The sequence below is a fragment of the Dasypus novemcinctus genome, chromosome 5 (genome assembly GCF_030445035.2).
Source record: "Dasypus novemcinctus isolate mDasNov1 chromosome 5, mDasNov1.1.hap2, whole genome shotgun sequence".
In the NCBI taxonomy this organism is placed as follows: domain Eukaryota; kingdom Metazoa; phylum Chordata; class Mammalia; order Cingulata; family Dasypodidae; genus Dasypus; species Dasypus novemcinctus.
In genome coordinates this window covers 66935633-66952699 of record NC_080677.1, presented here as the reverse complement: position 1 = coordinate 66952699, position 17067 = coordinate 66935633, and the positions used below count along the sequence as shown (strand labels likewise).

The following is a 17067-nucleotide window of genomic DNA, read 5'->3' as shown; positions in this document are numbered from 1 at the left end:
AACACTGTACAAACATATATAACATCTCAACCTACCACCAATAACTTGCATTGTTTCTAAACCTTTCTAACTAATGATTAAAGAGCATTGTCAAAATATTACTACTAAGCAAAGTATTTTTCCCCTAACCAATCCAATTACTATTATCTTTATATCATTTATATAAAAACATACATAAACAATTAAGTGTATAGTAAAAGTTGTGAACTTAGAAAGAAAACATTCATAACATTATACAGGGGTCCCATACATCAACCCTCCACTAACACCTTGCATTGTTAGGAGACGTTTTTTACAAACTATGAAAGAACACTGTCAAAATCTTACTACAAATAATAGTTCTTATCTTACATTTGGTGTGTTTTTCCCCCAACCTACTCTATTATTATTTTTTTAAAATATTTTTTATGACAGAAGTTGTAAACTTAAAAACAATCACACACATGTGCAGAATTCCCAAAAAACACACCTCCATCAACACACCACAATGTGGTGTGTCATTTGCTACAGATAAAATAATATCATCTGATTATTGCCATGTCCATAGTGTACATTTGGCTCACTTTTTCCATACTGCTTCAGTATCAACACAGTACATCTTTTGCATAGATGCAAGAATATTATATTATTACTACTAATCACACTCCATAGGTCACTCCAGCTGTATTTTTCCCAAGTTTCTCCACATTCCTAGTACCCTGCAGTAGTGATATACATTTGTTCTAGCTAACAAAGGACACTCTTGCATCTGTACCATCAACCACAATTCTCACCCACCTCTTGGTTTACTGTGCTATCCAGTTCCTAGATTATTCTCAAGCATCTGTCAATTGGCATTTACTTAATTAGACTACCATTTTCAGTCACATCCCCTTTTATAAACTAGCTATTACTCACTGTGTGTTACCATTCACTCTATACATTTCCCCAATTTTACAGTAATGCTAGTTAAAACTTCTACATACATTAAGCATGAGTAGTCCACTCAGTCCTTCTCTTATCTCCTTTAAGAATCCACCACCTACCACCAGGTCTTGAAGACATTTTCCAATAATTTCTTCTAGTAGTTTTATGATTCTTGCTTTTATCTTTATTTTTTTTTTATTCATTTTGAGTTAATTTTTGGATAAGGTGTGAGATAGGGGTCCTCTTTCCTTTCTTCAGCTGTAGATGTCCAATTCTTTCCACACCATTGTTGAATAGATTGTTCTGCCCAAGCTGTGTGCTTTGACAGGCTAGTCAAAAATCACTTGACCATACTTGTGAGGGTTTGTTTCTGAACCATAAATTTGGTTCCATTGGTCTATTGTGTCTGTCTTTAGGCCAGTACCATGCTGTTTTAAAAGTAGGTATTATGATTTAAAGTCTGGAGATGAGGGTTCACTTCCCTTTTTATGATGTTTCTGGCTATTCAGGACCCCTTATCCTTCCAAATAAATTTAATGATCATGTTTTCAATTTTTTTTTTAATGCTGGTGGAATTTTTATCAGGATTGCATTAAATATGTATATCAATTTGAGTAGAATTGACATCTTAATGATATTTAGTCTTCCAATCCATGAGCATGGAATGTTCTCCCAATTATTTAGGGGTTTTTTGATTTGTTTTAACATTGAGTTGCAGTTTTCTGAATACAAGGGCTTTACATTGTTGGTTAAATTTATTCCTGACTATTTGAGTTTTATCTGTCACATATTATTTTCACCATTCTTTTGGCACTTTTAGTTACTTTTATTGATATAATCTTCATTTCTAGACTCTCTTCCAGGCCCCTCTCTCCTATCTTTTCTTCAGGCTCTAGCACACCCTTTTCCTGAAAATACTTGCTTAGAAATTCTCTCAGTTTCTGTTTATCTTTGAATATTATAATTTCACCCTCATTTTTGAAAGACAGTCTTGCTGAATATAAGATTCTTGGCTTGAAGTTTTTCTCTTGTAGTATCTTAATTATATCAGACTGCTGTCTTCTTGCCTCCATGGTCTCTGGTGAGAAATCAGCACTTAATCTTTTTGGATATCCTTTATATGTTACGCATTGCTTTTCTCTTGCTGCTCTCAGAATTCTCTCTTTGTCTTTGGCCTTTGACAATCTGATGAGTATGTGTCTCAGAGTTGGTCTATTTGGGTATTTTTGGATGGGAGTACATTGTGCTTCTTGGACTGGGATATCTATGTCCTTCGATAAGGTTGGGAAGCTTTCTACCATTATTTTTTATATATTCCTTCTGCTCCTTTTCCCTTCTCTTCTCTCTGGGACTCCCATGACATATAAGTTTGCATGCCTTTTGCCTGTCATTTAGTTCCCTGAGCCCTTGTTCAATTTTTTCCATTCTTTTCTTCATCTGTTCTTTTGTATGTTCACTTTCAGAGGTCATTTCTTCAAGCTCACCAATCCTTTCTTCTGCCTCCTCAAATCTATTATATGATTCCAATGTTTTTAAATTTCATTGATTGCATCTTTCATTTCCATAAGATTTGCTATTTTTCTATGTATGCTTTCAAATTCTTCTTTGTGCTCATACAATGTCTTCTTAATATCCTTAATCTCTTTAGCCATCTCATTGAATTTATTAAGGAGATTTGTTTGAACATATATAATTAGTTGTCTCAACTCCTTTATGTCATCTGGAGGCTTATCTTGTTCCTTTAATTGGGCCATAGCTTCCTGTTTCTTGGTGTGGATTGTAATTTTTTGTTGGTCTCTTCGCTTCTGGCTTACTAGAGTATATATTCTGGGTGCAGTTTTTCTCTTTAGTTTAGGGTTTCCCATCGTTTCTCCCCTACTGGTTATGCATTAGGAACCAAGTATATAATTGGTGCTGTAAGCTGTGGAGGCTAAGCTGCCCTCAGTGCACCAAGCACCAATGAAACTTCTTCCAACATTCTCCCCAGGCATAGGGACAGAGTCACAGCTGTGTGGAATAATCCAAGTGCAGGCTAGACTGTAGTTGCCCAGAGAGCCTGATGAAGCTTCACATTCCTTTTCCCCCTGCCTGGGGTGGGGATGGAGCAGCAGGTGTGGGCAGCAACCTATGCAGTACGCATCCAAGATGACCGCAGTTGCCCTGGTAAACTTCTGATTTTTAGTCTATTGCAGCCAAAGTTCCCTGCAGTTAGGCAGGCCTGAAGCCTAGGGGGGCTGCGGGCTGATGTTCGTGAAAGAAACTGGTTCCTGCTGACACTGAGAGTTTCAGTCAGCCCAGCTTCCCCTCAGGCTGGGCGCAGAGTCAGAATGGTGGCTACTGGCCCCTTTCTGACTTGTGCTGGTTCTCACCCCAGCTGTTCCCAGGGTTATCTCCTAGCCAGCCCAGTCTACTAATCAGTAGCCGAAATCGGCAGCCAACTGTCTCCTCCTCCCCAGTTTCTGGGAAATGGAGCTTCCAATTCTTGTCACAGAGCAGCTCCTGGGAAGGCTCATGCCGCCAGAGCAGGACAATCACTGGCCTCCGTGGCTTGGCTGGTATTTTTCTAGAGAGGCTGGCGCAGGTCCCCACAGCTTCCTCCCTACTGGAGGTGAGACTAGGGCCTAGGCTAGACCTGCAATATGATCTGGATGGGAAGAAGCCAGTCCCCACCAGCACTGGGGTTTTCAGTCCATCCCACTTTAACTCATGCCAGGCGTGAAGTTAAGATGGCGGCTTCTGGCCTCTTTCTGATTTGGACAGGCTCCAAATTTAGCTTTTCTCAGGATTATACTTTAGCCCACTGAATTTCCTCATCAGTAGCTGAAATTGGTGTCCAACCATCTCTTCCTCCTCCATTTTGGGGAAATGGAGCTTTCAATTCCAGCCGTGGAACAGCTCCCCAGGTGGCTTGTGCCTCCAGTGGAGGATGGGTACCGGCCTCCCGGGCGTGGAGCGCTCTACTTAAGAGTCTTCTCTGCAGATGGGCAGTCTCCTCCTTCCACTCCCCCAAGGACGTTGCAGGATGCTCTTCTGGCCTCCTGGAGCCCCCAAACAGGTGCTTCAGCTAGCTCCAGAGAGCTCTGGGTGTTTGCTAACTGCCCGGTAGCAGGAGCTGACTCTAGGAACTCCCTACTCCACCACCATCTTGCTGGTTCTCTTTAATAGCACTCTTTTAAGGTACAGATTATGACCAAGTGTATTCCACAAGTTTGTTCTAGAATAATCCAACTTAGATAAATCAAATAACATGGTTTTACTACTCCCATTTCACAGGAGCCAAAGAAAATGGGATATAAAAGAAAAGAAGTGAATGAGTAAAGTGATTGAAATTGAGGGTGCTGGGACTAAATTTAGAGTAACAGGAGATACTTGAATTGGTCTAGTGGCAACAGTACCAAATACACGTTTATGGCAGTACCTCAAACAGACTGAAATGGAAGAAAGGTGGTGTATGAAAATCAAATAAAAAGAGGCTATAGATAGTCAGAAACAAAGATCAGTAAAAGGTTGATGCTATCTAACAGCAGAGCAAAAAGAAAAAGCCAAATTTGGAACTACTGTCAGTAAAATAGCAGCCAGGACTTCGTGAAAGCTTGAGTATACAGAAAAGAATGCACATAAAAGATTGGGGCAAGAAAGACAATTTTTAAAACTTTTTTGTGCAATTACTTGTCGAGATATGAAGGTCCAGTAAAACTAAAAACATAAATCATAAGCAAAATAGTAGAGGCACCAATTGGGATATGTTCTCAATACTACTACCCATTGACATTTTGAACTTGAGCCAGTGAATTAACTTCTGTGGGCATCCATTTCATGGTCTTATAAATGGCTTCAGGCATCACAGAGGGTAGGATTGTCACACTCACAGGTTAACCACATCTGAAAGGAGTAGTAGTAGCCTGCAGCCCAGGTATCTTGGTTTTCTGGGGCTGCTGTAACAAAGTACCCCAAAAAGGGTTTTAAAACAACAAAAGTTTATTGTCTCACAATTTTGGAGCCTAGAAGTCTATCTTAGTTTGCAGGCTGCTCTGATGAATACCACACAATGGGTTGGCTTAAGTAGCAAGCATTTATTTTCTCATGATTTTGGAGGCTAGGAGTCCAAAATCAAGGAGGCAGCAAGGTTCTGCTTTCTGCCCAAACGCTATAGTGCTCTGGTGTGCCTTGCTGCCATCCTTAGGATTCTTGGTTTGCATCTCTTCCTCTCGTCACACGGCCATCTCTCTCTCCTTGTGTCGACTCTTCTGTTTTTTCCTGACTTCCAGATTCTTCCTGGGTGGCTTTCTCTGACTAACTGTGTCTGAATTTCTTTTGCTTTTAACCGACTCCAGGAATATGCACCAAAGCCCATCCTGATTCGGTTGGGGTCACACCTTAATGAAAAATAACATCTTTAAAAGGTCTATTTACAGAGGAGTTCACACCCACAAGAATGCAGATTAAGAACATGTCTTTCATCGGGGTACAAAATTCAAGCAACCACAAAGTCCATGTCAAAGTGTCAGCAGGGCCATGCTTCTTCGAAAGTCTGTAGGGTTCTGGCAGCAGTTTGCATACAATTTGTGGCATTTCTTGGGCTTCTGGAATAACTCAGTCTCTACCTCTGCCACACGACTGTCTTCTCTGTCTGTCTGTGCCCCTTATAAGGAAACTAGTCATTTTCGATTAAGGCCTCATGTTAACTAAAAACTTCTTCCAAGGTCCTATTTACAAATATGATCACATTCACGAGACCAGTGGTTGGACTTGAATATGTCTTTTTGGAGGACAATTTCAATGCACATACCTTCATACTCTGCCAAGACAATCTGCCACTCCTACCTCGCAATGGTAATCTGTTCCAATATGTGTGGTAAAATCAACAAATTATTGCAATGAAAAGAGGAGTCTCTCAGCCTTCATCAGTTCATCACATCAGAGTCCTCTGCTAAGATAAATTTGCATTACATTTTGTATTTAGCTGTTAGTAGTTATCAGAGTCCCAAGAAACCATTTTTTACTGGAGTTAGCAGGGATGCTATCCCATTCAACCTTGCAGCCTTTGAAACTCTCATGGGGTCAGGCATCTTACAGGTACAATGAGTGAGTGCATGTATATATATATACACACACACACACACACATATGTATATAAATTTCTGAACAGAATTTCTTGAACACTATAACATAATAAAGCCAATAAATAATTCTGTTTACTTTTCAGAAATCTGACTGTGAAGCAATAGTTGTCTCACTTCAGAATGGGCCTGAGATTAGGCTCTTGTGATTGGAACTTGCTCTTCACCTTTCTACTCTCATCCAGCTTGAACTGTTAAATTGCAAGTACCAATTGTCAGACTGTACGTGACTGGTGTTTTAGTCATTTACACTCAGATTCCTGGTTTCTGCTTAAATACAGGAAGGAAAACAAAGTGACTGACTTCCTATAATAACGAAGGCGGCCTCTGCTTGGCTTTCACGCACTCATTCTAAGGTGAGACCCCTCATTTCACAGCAGGGCTTCTCTCCAGGTTCTCAGGGATTTTCTCAGGGATAGTGTCATCCATGAGCCCACAGTTGTAAGTTCATATCAATACCTCTGTTCTGTGTCCAATTGGTCAAATAAAACCATTTTAAAAATACACAGCCATTTTAACCATTCTTTTTCACTTTGGTGCTGCTATTTCAATTTTAATTTTTAATTGAAGTATAATACACATACAGAAAAATGCATGCATGGTAATTGTACAGCTGAATGAATTTTCACACATGAAACACACCTCATGAAACCAGAACTCAAATCTAGAAAAAGAGTCATCTGCACTCAAGATCCCCTCTCATGCTTCCTTGCAGTCACTAACACCACCCTCCGTTTCCCAAAGAATAAAGTCTATCCTGACTTCTGACATCCAAGACTGCTTGTGCTTGTTTTGGCCTTTTTATCAAGGATTCATGGTACGCACTCCTTTGTGTCAAGCCTGCCTTTATTGCCTAGGGAAATGGGCCTTGGTGTAACATAGGAGTGCCATAACGTCATGCCAATAACTTGGGTGGAATACAAGGAAAGGAAAATCAACCTTAAGGCTATGTTATATGAGGTCTCTGTGTTACACTCTGTCTTTTTTAAAGCACGTAGTCAGAAACAGAGTAAAAGTTCAAGCTATACTAGAGACCTTGTTTGCTAAAAATCTATGTCTCAAATTATAGCTATACCTTGGTGGCCTCCCGCATTTGTACAGACAAGAGGAATCAGTTTTCCCTGAAACACATGCAGGCAGTGGATAAGAGGGTAGAAGGCAGCCCGGACTTATTGGCCCGGTCACGGTATTGCCATGAAATTTAAAGACATATAATTGTTACATCCATGAGAGACCCAACCCTCTATAGCTGAGGCCCTTAGGATCTTGGGATAATGAAAACTGAGGCAGAGACTATTTGACTGGCAGAATTTTAGGGGATATTCTGCTCTTGGCTTAGTCTTCTAATCCAAATTGGCTAAGAACCGGAGGTTTCCTTGTGTCCAGTCCCCTCTCAACAAAACTCAGTATGATAGGAAAGGCTCAAGAGAGCACAGAGAGAAACATTTCCTGAAGAAAGAGAATAAATTAACTTGCTGTGAACACCTTCCAGCTTTTTCTTTGATAATCACTTCCTATCTTAACCTGGAGTGTTCAGTTTTCAGCACCTGTAAACACTGAACAATTTGGAATTTTTGGACGTCTTGAACCTTAGGTCCCTCCCTGCATCATTCAGACAGTCAGCAATTCTCCAAGATCACATAGCCCTAAATATCATACAGAGGAAAGGCAGGAAACTAGAATACTGTCACCAGTTGGTTCTGTTCAGTAAATGAAGAAACAGAGTCTAAGTAATTAAAGTTAATCCTGAAACAACAATGGCTTTGGACTCTAGGTCCTTCAATTTGTTGATGCTGGAGCTTTGAACAAATTACCCTCACTACCAACAATATTAATAGTAGTTTGTTATTGAACAAATATTATGTATTATCTCATTTAATCCTAAAAACAACCACATGAAATAGTACTATTATTGCTCAATTTTACACATACATAAAATTAGTCACAGAGACGTGGTCATATACTGAAGCCACGGAGTAAATTCAAATATTTATTTTACCTACAGAGCCCACATTCTAAAACCATAGTTTTCCGTTTTTGCGTTTTTTTTAACCATAGCACACCAAACATGCGAAAACACACACTCATACGCATATGTATAAACATCAAGCTAAAGTTTTAGGAAAGAAAACCCCTTTACTACAAGAAAACCTTTGATATTTTATTATATTCTAAATTCTTCTAATTTCAATTTTCAGTGTCTGTTGCAATTCACAAATTGACACATGAACGTGTTGTAACCTGCACTTAAAAGAAACACTAACTTAAGGCACTGTGCTCTCTCACTGCATTGACTCTCTAGGAATGGATTTTAAGATGACATTTGTTAAACTTACTACCAGTGGTGTGCTGGCAAATGGTTAACAGATCTTGGGGGTGGGCTATGGTTGTGGAACTGATCTGTAGCATTTGCTGATATCTGTTGTGTAAATATTCCCACCATGGCCAATTTCAGGCTACCAATGTTATGTCACTATATACAGACTTGGGAAGAGATATTAATAATTGACTCTTGAGAGCTCATTTGCAGCTGACTATAGCACACTAATATTTTCCCTTGAATTTTTCAACGAGTGACAGAAAAATCATGTTTTAAGGTCACTTCATGACCAGCAGATCTCCATATGCCTAAGATAACTTGTCAATAACACTTAATTGCCTATTTGATGAGGTCAGGACTATTATAAGCCCCAAATCTCAGTGTCTGATATGCACAATTTGGCATTTATTTGAGTATGGTTTTCATAAGTGCTGTAAACTTGAAGAACATCATTTGAGCTCTGATGCTTAATTATCTGTACACTGAAGCACCTAAAATGCCATGATATAAAGTGTTTCTTTTTTTTTTTAAGCCAATGTTTTGGCCCATTTAAAATTTCAACCATCCCTAAAGGGGTAACAAATGATCTTACATTGAAATGCTAAAAACTGATGGCTTAATATATTAGATGATTTAATTTGTAATAAGTGAGAGAATAGAACAAATGGGAATTCTGATAGGAATCTGGAGGGAGAGAAGATTTTGGAATAGTTGCATTTCTGGAAAGACACCTTAATGGGAGCCATCATGAAGTCTGATGCCATCTGAGATTCAGGACAGCACCAGGCACTTGTGGATGGGTGTAAATGGATAGGGAGGAGGTTTATTATCTAAATAAAATAATTGATGCAGAACATTAAACATAATTTCTGGCACATATTAGGTGTGTAGTGGTAAAAGGTAATGAACAGAGACATGCTATTCAGGAATCATTTAGTAGTGCATGACACAAAATAGATTTCACATTTAAACAAAAAGAGAAATTGTGTTGTCTGACATAACTGGGAAATATTAGCTGGATTGAGGGAAACATAAAATATTGTCAGTGTTTTCTACGACTCCATCTCTCGGCTCTGCATTCTTCTGTGTTTATTCTCAGACAAGCTCTTGTCTTGCTTCATCATGGTGGCAAGATGGCCACCAGCTTGTATCCACTCCTCTAAATCACTCCACAAAAAAGGGAGGTTTTTTTTTCCTGGTAGTTTTTAAAAATGTCCTGGAATTAACCTTATTTGGCAATAATTCTATCATAGGTTCATCCCAGAAGCAATTACTGTGGCCAGGGAGAGGCATTTGATACTCTAGTTATCAGGAATTGTCACAAGCCACTGTTAAACCACAGGTGCATTCTCTTCACCTTAGGAATACATGTGTTGGTTCCCAAGGAAAATTGAGGAGGAGTTACCAGAAAAATTGAAAATGAATATTAATTAGTCAAACTTCCAGGAAAATATAAGTTTTAGTTAATGTTTTAGCTGATGAGGATTTGGCTTGATCTTAAAAATTTTGAAGAAGTTTCCCACATCTCTAAAATCTTATTTAACAAGTTTGCTTAATACTTTTTGTCCAGTTTTTTAGTTATTTTCAACAGAAGAGTAAGGCAATACCAGTTACCATGGCATGGCCAGAAAATAGGCACAAATGGTATTGATTTCAAACATTTTTTATCAGTTATGAACTTGAGAAAATTTGAAAGATGGAGGTGATTTTTTTTTTGTGGAAACATGATATGTGTTCTCTTGTAAGACTTGCTAAACATCCTAAATCCTTTATTTACTTTTGACCACTACGTGAACAATTTGCTTTACGTATGTTCTCTCTCTCATTCTTTTTTCCTCTCTCTCTCTCTCTCAAGTAATAAATAATGTAATTCTTTCCCTTCAGGAAGCAATAAGATTCCTACTGTATAAAACACTTTGAAATTATACAAGAGAAAATACTACATATACACAGGGCACTATTAATAAAAGCCACTCGATGGACCATATTGCCAACAGGTAAAAATGTTCTTCTGTGAGCAGGATTCCTCCATTTCCTCCTCTTCACCATTTAAGATCTACAGAGGAAGCTTTTGACAAGCCCAGTTTCTGTACCCTCTGTTCCTGCTGACAAACCTGTAACTTCTATTAGACTTGGCAGCCTCTAAAAGGAAAAGGACAAAGGTAGACTGCAGGGAGTTTGGGAATGCTCCAAATCAGAGGCTTTGTAATGAGGTTAGGAGATTGAGGATGAAAAAAAAGCTGAAATGAAATGCACACAATCACACATACCACAACACTGTATGCTTCAGTGTTTTGAAAACTAAAGATTTACTTTGAAGAGAAGTGAATGATTCTTTCATATATTCTATATTGAATGACCAGAGTAAGTTAATATTATTGATTGGAAATAAATTACCAGCAATTACCCTAAGAATCAAAGTTTAGTACAATGTGTAAGTCTGTTTGCCTACCATATAAAATCCTCACACTTAATTCACTATCCTCTAAATTCAGAAGAGATGGGAAATAGGAGATGTGATTTTTTTTTCTTTCTCTACAGTCAAACAGCAGAATGGTTATTTCTCCTGTATGCATCGTCATCATCCCCTTCTGGCTGCATATTCCCCTTGGCAGTATCCTCCTTCTCAGTGTCATCACCTAGGGTTCTTGGGCTTCTTCATCTTCTCTATGAATAAAACAAACTCATAGGAAAGGGTCTGATCAATTAATTCCCGATAATTGACTTAATTTTTTGGTTATCTGAAATTTTATAGACATTGAGGGATTTCAAATAGCTTAAGTAGAGAGGATGGAGGGAAAGCAGAACTCTCCTCTCTAACATCCAGAAAGGCCTGATTCTCAGTCTGCATCCTGTCATTCATGCTTTCAAGGAACTTAACCTGTCACTTTATGTGCTTCTTTCTGTTCCTCCTAATCTTTTTAATTACTCCAAACGCTCTCAACTTTTCCAGTTTAAATTTATACTTCCTTTCCTCATAACCAAGGAACATTTAAAGTCCAAGGAAAGAAGAGGGCTATTTGGCCAAATTTCTCTAGTGCCAGAATTGACCCACTAGAATATCATTTTGAAAAAGACAAATCTTTTCAGTGATCTTTTTCAAATTTTGAGTAGAATCTCCAAATAATTTTTCAAATCTCCAGTTCAATCTCTCAAAAATTACATGCTACTTGAAATTTTTCATTTCCTCCAAACTTTGACAACTATTCATGAGGCACGATGGAAAGCACATCAATATCGAAAACATTGTCCTTGCTAGCCAGTAGTTTACAATCTAATGAGGAAGAAAGATCATTTTTCAATAAGAAATGTATGCAAATAAATTATCAAGCAAAGTATAATCATTATGATAAACACAGCACAAAGCTTGAGAGTTTAGCAAATGGAAGAATCCTTTACAGCTGGAATAATGTGGAAGGCTTCAAGAATGAGAAATTTTAAAGCAAGACCTGCTAAGAACGACTGGATTTTAAATAGTCAGATCCTTATAATGGTTTCTAAAAGGATTCTGGAAAAAATAACTGTTCCCTTTCCAGGAGTAAAGGAGTGACAATTACGCAATGATATGATCTGCTATTAAAAATGGCAGCATAGCAATAGCCTCTTTTTACCCAGTTATAAATGGCAGTGTAAAAACAAGGTTATTTCCTTTGTTGCCTATAATTCTGGCAGCTGAAAAATAAAGTCATAGCCAAACTGCATAGGCTAATGCTAACCCTAAGTTTGCTCCAAATTGGTTGAGTGTACCGGCTTTGAGCACTCCCGGGAGCCCTTCAGCAACTTAAAGCTTTATTTCTGCAAAAGGCTGAGGGTGGTTTCTGGCTTTATATTTCCCTTTCCTTCACCTGAATAAGCTACTAATTCATTGTGTCAAACCAGATTTTTTATTTCCAAACCAAGGCCCTGCACAAAGTCAAAAGAGGTGGGAAAATACTTATTAGTATATGCAGGTTATAGAAATGCATTCTGCCCACCTGTACCTGGGGTTTTATTCACAGCAAACCTCTGAGAGTCTAGTAATGCACCAATTAATAAAACATTGATGAGGAGGTTGCCTATTGAGCAGCTTACACATGCTTGTTTATAGTTGACACATCACTCATCATTCCTTGAATGGAAAACTCTGACTGCCGAGCTGCAATTCTCTAGCTGCATATGAATGTGGCTGCAGTAGGGAGCCTGTTTATCTGGGGAATGTGCTGCTGGCTGGTTTATAATGAAAAGAACTTGAAAAGAAGTGGTTGGTGCCGTTCCCCACAATCCGATAAGCTGTTACACAGAGATAAACAGTTGCATTGAATTTAGCATGCTTGTCTATTTTTCAATGTTAAATTTTAATTTCCTCTTCTCCCAGTTGCTTAGGGCTTCATTTTAAATAATGCTAAATGTTTCTAAATTATGCATGGCCCTACAGTCATAATAACTATAAATTATGCTTAAAGAAAAAGATAAATAAAAAAAATATTGATAGTGTATTTAAACATGACCCTAATTAATTTCTAATTTCTAAGTCTCTAACACCATATTAAATGTTACTTAAAAATGCCTTGTCAGAGGGTATAAAGGACAAAATAACATGACATTGTTATCAGTCAACTTGTTTTTAAGGTGTACACATCTAATTTTTAAATGTGTAGAATATATGTAGTTTGGATTGGATTGTTTTTTGAGCCAAATATGTAATAACGAATTACTGTATTAAAGGAAACTCCTGGTATGCTCATTTTTTAAAGTTTTTCACCGACAACAGAGATGAAAGAAACAGAGGTGAATACTGGTCCATCATTCCCAATATAAAAATGTTTAAGCAATTGAAAGTTATTGGATAACAGGATTAATGCCCATTTGTTTACAAAGTATCTACCCTCAATATTCAGCTCACTGCCTGGCACATATGTAGTAGGTCTTCAATAAATATTTGATGAGTGAATGCATCTCTGAAGTTTTGAAGGAGGATAAGCATGTTCCTTATTTAATGTTACCCTGACCAAACACTTAAGAAGTAAATCTTAAGAGACCTCGTCTAGCTTCATAGTGACCAACCTTGGCAGCAACTTCCAAATATAAAGGCAGCGTATTCTCCTGCATACATACCAAGGAAACCTGTAGGCAGTCTGATCATCAAAGAACATAATAGGGTAACAGCTCTTGGGGTCATTAGGAAGGTAATGAAATCAAAACAACCCATTTCTCTACTTTAATTCCCATTTCTTTCCCACGCCATGAATAAAATCAAGTCATTTGTAAATATGGTTGCTGTGAATGTCAATATACCTTCAAGAAACATTTGTTGAGTATCTTCTGGATTACAGACAGTATTCCAGGCCCTGAAATTGTAAGGATAAATAATACACAGCCTCTACCTCTGAGACAGGTAATCTATACTATTACTTTTGGTGTAATGTGACATTTCATTTAAAGCTTTCTTTGGTTAAGAGCATTTCTCCAACAGAGAATTAAACTTTCATAGAATCTAAGTTCCTTTCTCTTTGAGTAGTCAAACTTTCTTCACATTCAAGTAATATCTATATTTTTAAATAAAGATATACAGTGAGCCTGTGTTCATGACCTTCTTTTAGTTAACTATTCTCTTTTACTAGGCACATAAAACAATTATTTTATAAAGTGATTTATCATTAGCAATAATGATCACAGTCTTTCCTCTGCCTTCCATGGCAGAGTTTGCTTCAAAGGGAATTGCACATAAAGATAAAAAAGAGACCAGAAATTGATATGAAGCACCCCCCAAAATTCTACTACAGTATTTAACTTTTTAAAAAATATATTATTACTAGACTTCCTGGAGCCTTGAGTCAGATCTCCTAGAGGATCTGAGTTAACACAGAACATGCCAATGAATCTGCTGCCATTATTGCCAGGGTTCTCACCAAAATAAATGAACAAAACAAAACCCAGCCAACCCATGTATCCTCAAGAAAACTGCCCATCCCTTGCGTTACCAGAAGGAACAAAAAGCAAGTAGAAAGCCTTGTTCTAAAGGGCACCACTAACAGGAGAAGGGAGAAGTGTCAAAAATGTGAAAGTAAACATTGGACTGATTCCTGTCTTAATTTTTTTTTACTGAGATTGTTTTCTCTTAGTATCTTCAAATTCCTAAATGCTGTGCCATCTCATATATTCCAAAGAGCACACACAGAAACAAATATCAGTTATAATAGCAATAGCAAATATTTCTTGAACAAACCACAGTGGGAATATAAAGTAAGAAGTGTACCGTTTGACAGTTGAGCAAAGATGGGGAAGAATTTTTAGCCTTTCCTGGGAAAGACTGTTGAGTCTGAGAAGATAAGTGGGTGTTTGCCAGACAAATGGGTCTGGAAGGGCATTCTTGGCACAGGTGAAATGAGCAGAAGCATTGGGTCCTTAACATCCTACACAGTCCCAGAAATTCATACATTTCAATATGGCAGGAGTATAAAATTTGGAGGAAGAGGTGGAACAGAATTGATGGGCATGATGAGCATTAAGGCTTGACCCCTAGCCAGGGACATGAGCATGGAGCACTTGAGAAGAGCTACACAAAATGAAGTCCACTCTTCATCTTGTAGACAACCAAAGTAGTAATAACTTTTTATTTGGAAAGTTTTAATGAGCTTTTAATGGTTTTTTTTAATTTTTTTTTTAGTTTTAAGGAAGCTTTAGATTACATAAATGCTACATCAAAAATATGGGGGATTCCCATATATGCCCCACCCCAGTGAGTCAGGAGGTTATTCCAGAGGTTACCCTTTGTGTCTCTCAGCAGGATCTGCCACAGTAAGTAGTAATAACTTTTAAACAAAGGGAAAATGTGCTCACAATCATGTTATAGATGATGATGTGGACAAATTCATAGGAGATGGGCCATTCTGCACATGAATCAGATTGCGCATTAAAAATGGGGCACCATTCAGATTGTTAACATATGATAACTTACCTAAGAGCACCTGGTGGCTGTGGCTTTCAGACAATCTGACTGAGTCAAGGAACGTCCAGGAGAGCCCTCTCCTTTGTGCAACTCCACCAACACACAATCATGCACAGCCACACTCTCACCCCCACACACAGGGGCATGCAGCTGCACCCTGCCAGGAGCTCCAAGAGTCCCCCGTGGTCACTCCTCTCACCTGACTCTGAAAATGGTAAGCTCACCTCATCTGAGAGTGGCGGTGGGGGGAAGCAGAGTGAGTGTGCTGACCTAGTGCTAGGGAGCTGGGTGCCAAGAATACAACAGGAAGTCCTTGGATTCATGAGTGCACACAACCAGGCTGCTCCATACCAGAACTTTGGAAAGCAATTTGGTAAGGCCCTAGTCTACTTTGGAAATGTGATCCTCTTCACAGGGCTTTGCCTAATTCTTAATGCATTCATATGTTCTAGCCTATGATAGAAAAAGAAGCTTGATTTATGGAACTGTCATAAACTATAATCTACTGAGCAAATCCCAGCATTTGCACTCACTGCCCTCCTTTAAATGTGAAGGTCATGTCAGGAGTTGCCAAACAATGGCTGTAGAGGCAGCCACTTGTAATCACACTTACTACAGGTTTTACCATAATAAATTTAAATATTTTATATTTGGAGAAAGGGCATATTTTCCTGAATCACAAAATGTTGGTGGTTCGGAAGTTAGCAGCAGCTCTATAGACACCTACTGTCATGGTCCTGCAAGAGCTAACAAGAGCTTGGTACAGGGGCGATAGAGGAGGTGGCTATGTGAAAAGTTAATCAGGTAGACCCTGAAAGTCTTGTCGGCTAAGTGGGAGTGAAATGTGGAAGGGTCTAGCATTCAGATTTCTTGGCTTGACAGACTGGGTAGAGAGAGGATCCATTCACCTGAGATAGGGAAGATTTTATGTATGATATATAGAACTTTGAGATGCCTGAAGATGTTGTGAGTAGGGCTGTTTAGCAGGTAATTGACCTGGAGGTCTGGAACTCATGCAAGTGGTAGTTGAAACCATGAAAATGGATGACCTTGCCCAGGAATGGGGATGAGGGAAAGTGGAGAGAAGGGTAATTCAGGAATGGAAATTTAGATGTGGCCAGAAATGAAGAACAAGAACAGAAACCAAAGAAGATTTAACAGGTAGATAATAGTAAAGATTTCAAGTAAGGGCAAGCAAAATTAAGGACTACAGTAGGTTTATTAGATTTAGTAACTACTAGATTAGTAGTAGCTTTGTGCAGAGCTATTTCAATAGCTCTGCAAAGGCAAAATTGTGATTGCAGTGGGCTTTGAGTATTCAGGATGAGAAGTGAGGACAATGCTGCAGACAAATCTTTTAAAGAGCTCATCTGTGAAGGGAAGGACAGGATGGGTGGTATGAATTTAAAAATGGTGGCAGGGTTACAACTGTGTTTTGTTTTGTTTCCAAATGGAAAGGGGAAGAATTGATAAAGAGGTAGTTTACAAATGTAGCTGAAAGAAAGGGGATAAAGCAATTTTCAAGTTCCTGCCCTACCAAGTAAATTACTCAGAGTACTGCATTTATCATTAGAAAAGTTGGAATCTGAACCTACCTCCTTTCTAAGTAGACTTTGTTGTGTCACTTCAGCTCTTTAGTCCTGTTTATTTCTGTAAAATGGGACAACTAATATCTTCATTACAGTGCATTTTGCAAGGACTGAGTGAGAATACCTGTGAAAGAGTGCTTGTTGCAGGTTGTGCTTAGTAAATGGTGATTTGAGTCATTATCCCTTCAAAGGTCTAATTGGGGA

General features: G+C 38.4%; 1 protein-coding gene across 2 annotated transcripts in view; it reads left to right on the top strand.

Annotated features, from left to right (window-relative positions):
* Nucleotides 1-17067, top strand: part of GRM3 (glutamate metabotropic receptor 3) — a 265444-nt gene that overhangs the window by 127943 nt on the left and 120434 nt on the right. The window lies entirely within an intron of this gene.